We start from the raw sequence: 7836 nt of genomic DNA on the forward strand, positions 1-7836 counted from the left end.
CAATCTTTCACGAAAAACACCCGTCTAGCTGAATCCACTGTGAAAAATTTCCCCCACTCTATATCTGTGCCTAAATCAAAACGCGAATTCCATGAACAAAGCTTCTTTCTTAGAACTGCACGCCTGTGGAACTCTGTTCCGTCTGCCTGCTTCCCACCGGACTACAACTTGGATGTCTTCAAGTCCAATGTTAACAAATTCCTAATGAACCGCCCCCTTAAGTAAACACTTCATCAAATCTTCATACTAACTTAATGTACTTGCAATAACCCTTATCCCTGAGTGGCTTCCGGGCCTTGATAAGTGGTGATCACTGTGTAAAAAAGAAAAAAAAAAGAGTGTACGACAATTTTAAATGCCTGTACAAAAAACTTTGGAAACTTATTGAAGGCATTTTGTATTATGAAGATGTAACTGAGTCCAGGTGTTTTGGTCTCAAGCATTTTTACCTCACCTCCTGCTAAGTCCTGGCAAGAGACAAGGAAGGTATCACAGTGTCTTGTCAGGTTTGCATCTTAGCTGAAACAGAGTCAAATAATCAAATCACGATCACCAATAAAATGTTCCAAGTATTATAGATCTTCAGGGTGGTCATAAAAAAAAGCGAATCTGTATGCAATAGTTGTGTTGTGTTAAAGAGACATTCGTCGTCAGTTTCTATTAGGACAACTAGAGAAAGGCGATCGTGAGTGACACACAACAGACTATCTCATGTTCTCTATGAAAAATCTAATTTAACGCATAAAAGAAAGATTTTAATAAAAGTTTACAGAAAAAAGCAATATCATTATGCTCTTATTATTAAACAATTTAGAACTCTACTAGATTTCTTTCTACCAAACAAAATAAAGATTATATATATATATATATATATATATATATATATATATATATATATATACTAGCAGGGAGACACGACGTTGCTCGGGATTGAATGATGATCAACGAATATTTCACACTCCTATATTTTTATTATCATCGAAATCCGTGAAATCGCTAGTATGCTAGCCTTCTAGACCTTTTTCTCAGAACTTCCCCTGAGCTATGCTCAAGTTCCGTTCTGTCTCCCCTGGGATCTTCCGACTATGCGGTTGTATCAGTTAAGATAAAAACGGAATGCAATAAGTCTCGAGATGTACCTCTCCACCGTACTGTATACCGATACTCTACCGCTGACTGGGATAGCTTCCGTACACTTATATCCGATCTACCACTGCATTCCATGTTTAAAAAAGATGTTTCCTCCATAGTATCAGACCTGACTGAATGGCTAATTGTAGGCATAGACCGAATCATACCATCCAAAAAATTCCAACAAAAACCTAACAGCCAGCCATGGTTTTCCCCAGAATGTGCTGCTGCCATCAATAAGGCCTTCAATAAGGTATGGCATGAGGGCCTACTTCACAAGATTTTCAGCTTATGGTATAACTGGAAATGTTTTCTCGCTCATAAAATCATTTCTCTCTGATAGGCTCATAAGAGTAGTAGCTGATGGGCAGAAATCAGAGGCCATCAATATTAATGCTGGAGTCCCTCAGGGGTCCATCCTGGGCCCAACTCTCTTCCTGATATACATCAATAATCTCCCAAAACACATACTTAAATCATTCGTTGACATCTATGCTGATGACACGACCATCTATGGCAACACATCAAAGGTCGTAAATGACAAAGTTCTCTCAGATTCTCTCTCCTCTGATCTTGAGCGCATTGTACAATTGGGGAGGAGGTGGCTGGTTACTTTTAATGTATCTAAAACCAAGCTCCTATCTTTACATCATCAACGCTCTGATCCCCATCCGACATCAATTGATATGGCTAGCTCTAGTCTAGGGGAAGCTCCATGTTTTGATAAGTTTCTGGGCTTAACCTTTACCCCTGATTTGAAATGGAATACATACATCAAGTCAGTTGCCAAGATCGCTGGAAAAATGGTAGGATTTTTCTACAGCTCCAGAAGATATCTCACTGCTTATGCAATTCTCTATCTGTATAAAAACCAAGTACGTCCAAGGATGGAGTACTGCTGCCACATCTGGGCAGGAGCTGCTAAAAACAGCCTATCCTGCCTTGACAGAGTACAAAATAGGTTTTCTGGCCTAGTGGGTGATGCCCTTTTCTCTTCCCTCCAACTTCTCTCCCACAGGAGAGATGTTGCGAGCCTGTTTTTGTTTTTATCGTTACTACCATGGCAGGTGCTCGTCTGAACTCCAATCTCTGGTCCCCCCTCGCCAATCTTCCACGATAAACACCCACCTTGCTGAAACCACTGTCAAAATTTTTCCCCACTCCTTATCTGTGCCAAAATCAAAACGTAGATTCCATGGACAAAGCTTCTAAGAAGTGCACGTCTGTGGAACTCTGTTCCGGTTGCCTGTTTCCCACCTGACTACAACCTGGATATCTTCAAGTCCAATGTGAACAAATTCCTGATGAACCGCCTCCTTAAGTAAGACACTTTATCAAATCTCCAACACTAACGTACTGTACACACAATAACCCTTATCCCCGAATGGCTTCAGGGCCTTGATAAATGGTAACTACCTGGTAAAAAAAAAAGGTGCTACATGTAGGGCTGCCCCCACATATGGTCTTTGCTTGCAGTATCTGCCGGAACAGATACTACACATTGATCTTGGCCAAAAGGCTAAGAAAAGCGGTATTTATTTGCTCCCCCACCGAGCAAATTAGGCACAAGGCCAATTTTTAATGTGAGGAGTGAAGGGGAAATGGGGACCAACTTCCAGGGGAGTAGGGGAGCTGGATAGTAACAATTGGTATGAAGCGTTGGTATTTATTTGCTCCCCCACCGAGCAAATCAGGCACAAGGCCGACCTCTAATGTGAGGAGTGAAGGGAAAATGGGGACCAGCTCCCTGGGGAGCAGAGGAGCCGGATAGTGACAATTGGCATGAAGGGCTGCCCCTACACTGACCAAGGTCCCACATGTGGAGTCTCCCCACACATGGTCCCCGCTTGCAGCATCTGCCGGAACAGATACTACACTTTGAGATATTAAATCCTTTATTCATGTTAAAAATACATTGAAAATCAACAATGAACAAAAAACTTAGGCACATGGCCAACTCAAAAGGGGGGATTGTGGGGGTCGTTGGTCATCCTTGTCACTCCAGAACTAAACAAAATCAAAAGTTTCTCCCAGCTAGTATCTTCTTTCACCATAATACCGCATTCACCCTTTCATACTGGGGGACGTCCTACTTAACTCCCAATTTTTAAAACATTTTTTAATGACGTGTAAAAACAAAAAAGATAGCAATAAAAATGGTACAATAATTCATTTGTGTCGAGGGCGGAGGAAGAAAAAACAAAAGGTGATTAGTAGGACCCTCCCAACCCCGTCTAGTTGATAGACTGCCCGTTCCACTAGGTTTGTAAAGGGAACCTCGCTTCTGCGGGTCAGGCTCTAAGTGGGGACGCCCTCTAGATGGGGGTGACTGGAGAAAAGAAAATTTTGTGGGTAAGGAATAGGGGTTAGTTTGTATTTCTTTCTCTCCAAGATAGGTGAAATTTAGAGGAGGGGGTGAAAACAAAAATTGCAAGAAGGAGGGGGTAATGATCTTGGAGGCTTCCTAATCGGGGAGGGATGGAACACACACTCAGCTAGCTGAGAGGCTACTTGTTTAATTTTACTTTACGGAACTGTGCGATCCACACCTAGGCAGGGAACACGCATTCAAATTTGGCTCCTCTGCGTACACACAGACTTGCAACATGTATCCATCTTCTGTCAAATGACGCGCGATGCAGCCTTCTTCTATCATATCTGATCTTCACCCGTAGTTGGTGTTTAAAGAAAGCGATCAGATCCTGATCAGAAAAAGACAACACTCCCCGGCAACCTTGCAGATGCGACGTCCAAATCACCATTCTTGCCATGGCCAGGATCGTAACGTAGATCATTTGTCTTTCCCGGTCCCACGGCGGATTCATGTTGTCCACGACATTGACATTGGATACAGTAATTGGGCGAGGATGCTCAGGATCGATGCGAGCTGTCACCTCGCTGACATATGACCAGAGTTCGCAGCAATCGAAGAAAGCATGATCAGTCATTTCTACGGCCATTGTCCCACAACGGGGACAATCAGGCGACTCCAAAAACTCGGAACTGCATTGTATGTTATTGAGTGGAAGTGCATTTCGGGCCAATCGCCAGGTCAGAGAGAATTGTTCAGATGACTCGAACCTGGCGCCCAGCTCCACATGGAACAGATCTCACTTTGCTGCCAACCCACACATGCACATAGTGGATCGTCAGCGGCCCCTTTCACTAGATCCCCATGAGGACAGCCTCCCGGGTAGCAGTCACAAGGTCGCTGGACGTTGGTAGTCGTTTTAGCATGGCTCGGCACTCTTTCATGTAGGCAGATTCTCCCCGCAGTCTGTGACGGCTCTCGATAGAAGGGTTGAGAACAAGGTCGGGGCAGGCGAGAGTAACCACGGGGTGCCACGGTTGGTCATCTTGCATATAGTGGCTCAGGAAGGCCAGCCTCTCAGCGTCTCGATGACACTTCAAGTCCGGCATTCCCAAGCCTCCCTCACACAAGAGTTCGATGAGAGCTGTTAGGTGTTGCCCGGAAATTGAGTCATGGGATTTCTCCCATCGGGCTTTATTGTCGGTGGGTTGTTTTCGGGACATTCGGTGGTGTCAGGGTGTTTTAAGGAGCTTTGGGCGGTGGAGGTGCCTTATATTCCCCCCCCCCCCGCGAGAGCCTTTAGCGATTTCAAAGTGTCCTTGAAAAGCGCTTGAGTTCTACGGGCAACTCTGTCTTCATCATCTTCCCTTTCGGGCGTTGGGGAGCTCCCCTCATGGGGAGTAGGTGCTTGGTGGCCGGATGGGGACTGGGAGACTAGGGGTGCCACGGGCTGTAAGCCATCATTGTTGCCTTCAGCCTCCTTGTCTCCAACTTCTCTCTGTTCATCTGCCGGTAGGCTGTCCTCGTGGGGAGCAGGAGGGGTGGGGTCTTCTCTGGCAGACGAGGATTGAGGTGGAGGGGGGTTCGTTGGGACTGGTCCCCCGGAAAGGTGCCTCTTTCCCTCCTCAGCCACCTTCCTGGTCCCTTTCCTCTTGGGGTAGTCCTCTTGGGGAGCCTGGGCGGGAGTGCTTTCTCCGACCGATGAGGATTGAGGTGGAAGGGATGTCACAGGATGTGTACCACCCCAATCGCATCTCATTCCCTCATCAGCCGCTTCTTTGACTTCCCGGTCTGGGGAGTGGCCCTCATGGGGAGCCGGGAGCGGGATTGGTTGCCCTCCTGATGTTGAATCTGTCTGGGTTGCCGCGGGCTGCGGCCCTACCCTGGCCTTCTCCTCCTCTTCATCCCTCGTGTGAGGTTCGTTCGATAGAACCAAAGACATTAGCATTTCAATATTCAATTTGGCTACAAGTATATATATATATAAATTCCACAGCCAAGCAATGTCACAGCCCACAAAACCATGACAGTCAACGAACCGGAAGTCTAAGACTCGAGTTATGCCCTCATTTGGGTTCATCAGTTAGACACAAATGAACTCAGGATTCGAAACCCGAATCTCTTATACACAAGAAATTCTATTAACTAACACAAACCAAGCAAACTGCGCTGAAATCTGACTGTGAAATGGACCTACTTCGTCTTGACAAGGGACGCGGTCATCCAACCAACTCATAACCCCAAGCCAATGTCTCACAAGTAGAAGTTTCAATTTGAAAGGACAATGCCACCCAGCAATTAATGATAGGATTTTATATATACCACCTTTTTGGCAATATTATAAGTTCGAAATCACAGTAACTAATGATCAGAATTAAACTAATGAAGGCTTGTTGGAATTGTAATTCCATCAAAATCGGAAAAATCTTAGAATCGTCCCATCACTAATATCTCTCTCTCTCTCTCTCTCTCTCTATATATATATATATATATATATATATATATATATATATATATAGGGCCCTGTCGGTGGGGCATTAGAATACGCCGACTGCCCCCTGCAGAGGGTAAAAGTCCCTCAATGGGGGTCCTGGATATGACCTTAAACTATATCCGATGGTGAGGCCCCAGCTTGTGTGGAGCCACCCTTTAATTGCCATTGCTCCCAGGTCGACTCTGACTACATAGAAACTGACTTGCAAAAAACAAATATATTCTATTAAAAAAATTTTCTTCAAAATCACCGGATTCGGCATTAAATAACCTGAAAAGGGTTGATATGCCGTAAAAAAAAACAACCAACCAACCAATATATATATATATATATATATATATATATATATATACAGTGATGATCATATTTATTGGCACGGTAAAATAAAAGTTAAATTTTGTCTAATAAATTCTAAAAAAGGGATTAAATTAAAGAAAATAACAAAGTATATTATGTATTTTTAACTGGCCTTTCCGATGCAGCAATCGAATTTTAGAAAAAATAAATAACAAAGGAACAACAAACATAATTGCAAAAAACCCTTGTTCAAAATTATTGGCACGGCTTTGTTTTTCTTTTAGTATCAGTATAATATCAATCAATTTCCGGTTTACGTGCTTTCTGAACTTTTTTATAGCCATATTATGCTTGTTTAACGCTAATTCAGTGAATAATTTTTTTCAGATAATTTTTAGATAGTGATTTATTTAAACTATTATAAGTGACTAAATTATAATTTTCAATCGCCATGGTTAAAACTAAGGAACACAGCGAAGACGTCAGGAAGCTTGTTGTAGCATGCCATACCAATGGGGAGGGCTATGATAAGATTTCAAAGAAGCTAAACCTTCCCAAATCCACTGTTAGAGCCATAATAAACAAGTTCAAATCGCAAGGCCACGTTATGAGTTTAGAGGGTAGAGGGAGAAAAAGGATTCTTTCCCCAAGAGATGAACGGAAAATTGTTCGACAAGTAAAACAAAACCCAAGGATCTCTGTTGGGGAGATTGTTGATGAACAGAGCACCTCTGGAGTGAATGTATCTCGACATACAGTCGGTAGAGTTTTGAAGAGAGCTGGTTTAAAAGCATGTCGTCCGAGAAAGACTCCCTTATTGAAGCCTATGCACCTGAAAGCAAGGCTAGCCTTTGCAAAACGTCATATTGATAAAGATGTTGCATTCTGGAAACGTGTTCTATGGACTGACGAAACGAAAATAGAGTTATTTGGCCATAATAAAGTGTCTTATATTTACAGAAAATCTGGCGAAGCTTTCCTGCCTAAGAACACCATACCCACAGTGAAGCACGGTGGAGGCAGTTTGATGTTTTGGGGATCCTTTGCTGCCTCTGGACCAGGGCGACTTGTTAAGGTCACAGGTAGCATAAAAAAGGAAGATTATGTTAAAATATTGGATGAAAACCTGAAAGACTCTGCTAAAGAGCTCTCACTTGGTCGTCGTTGGTGGTTCATGCAAGATAATGACCCAAAGCATTCGGCTAAACTGACTAAGAAATGGCTTGAGGACAATCATATTAATGTTTTGGAGTGGCCATCACAAAGCCCAGACCTTAATCCAATTGAAAATTTATGGAGAACATTAAAATTGAGGGTGATGCAAAGGAAGCCTAAGAATCTTATTCAATTGGAGGATTATTGTCAGGAAGAGTGGGCTAAAATTACTACTGAAGAGTGCAACAACTTGGTTGTAAACTATGAAAAGCGACTGAGGAAGGTAATCAAGGCCAAAGGCTATACAATTGATTATTAAATAAATCGTGCCAATAATTTTGAACAAGGGTTTTTTGCAATTATGTTTGTTGTTCCTTTGTTATTTATTTTTTCTAAAATCCGATTGCTGCATCGGAAAGGCCAGTTAAAAATACATAATATACTTTGT

This window comes from Euprymna scolopes, chromosome 30 (genome assembly GCF_053919585.1).
Source record: "Euprymna scolopes isolate OS-2025 chromosome 30, ASM5391958v1, whole genome shotgun sequence".
In the NCBI taxonomy this organism is placed as follows: Eukaryota; Metazoa; Mollusca; class Cephalopoda; order Sepiida; family Sepiolidae; genus Euprymna; species Euprymna scolopes.